The sequence below is a fragment of the Centrocercus urophasianus genome, unplaced genomic scaffold (assembly GCF_019232065.1).
Source record: "Centrocercus urophasianus isolate 14NV4802_14NV808 unplaced genomic scaffold, USGS_Curo_1.0 seq_509, whole genome shotgun sequence".
NCBI classification, from domain to species: Eukaryota; Metazoa; Chordata; class Aves; order Galliformes; family Phasianidae; genus Centrocercus; species Centrocercus urophasianus.
Genome location: NW_024885099.1, coordinates 17,452 through 17,671, shown reverse-complemented (window position 1 = coordinate 17,671; position 220 = coordinate 17,452).

Genomic DNA, 220 nt, shown 5'->3' with positions numbered 1-220 from the left:
GGATGGAGGTGTCCCCCAAAATAAATCCTGGGCGGTAGAAGGGAGGGAAAGAGTCCCCCAAATCCTGGGGGAAACAGGAGACTTGCGGTGGGGGGAGTCCCCCAGATCTTGGAGGAAGGAGGAGAGGAGATTCTCCCAAATCCTAGGGAAGGATGTCCTTGTGTTGGGGACCCGCAGCTCCTGGCAGAGGGAAAGGTATGGGGGGGGGGGGGGGGGGGGG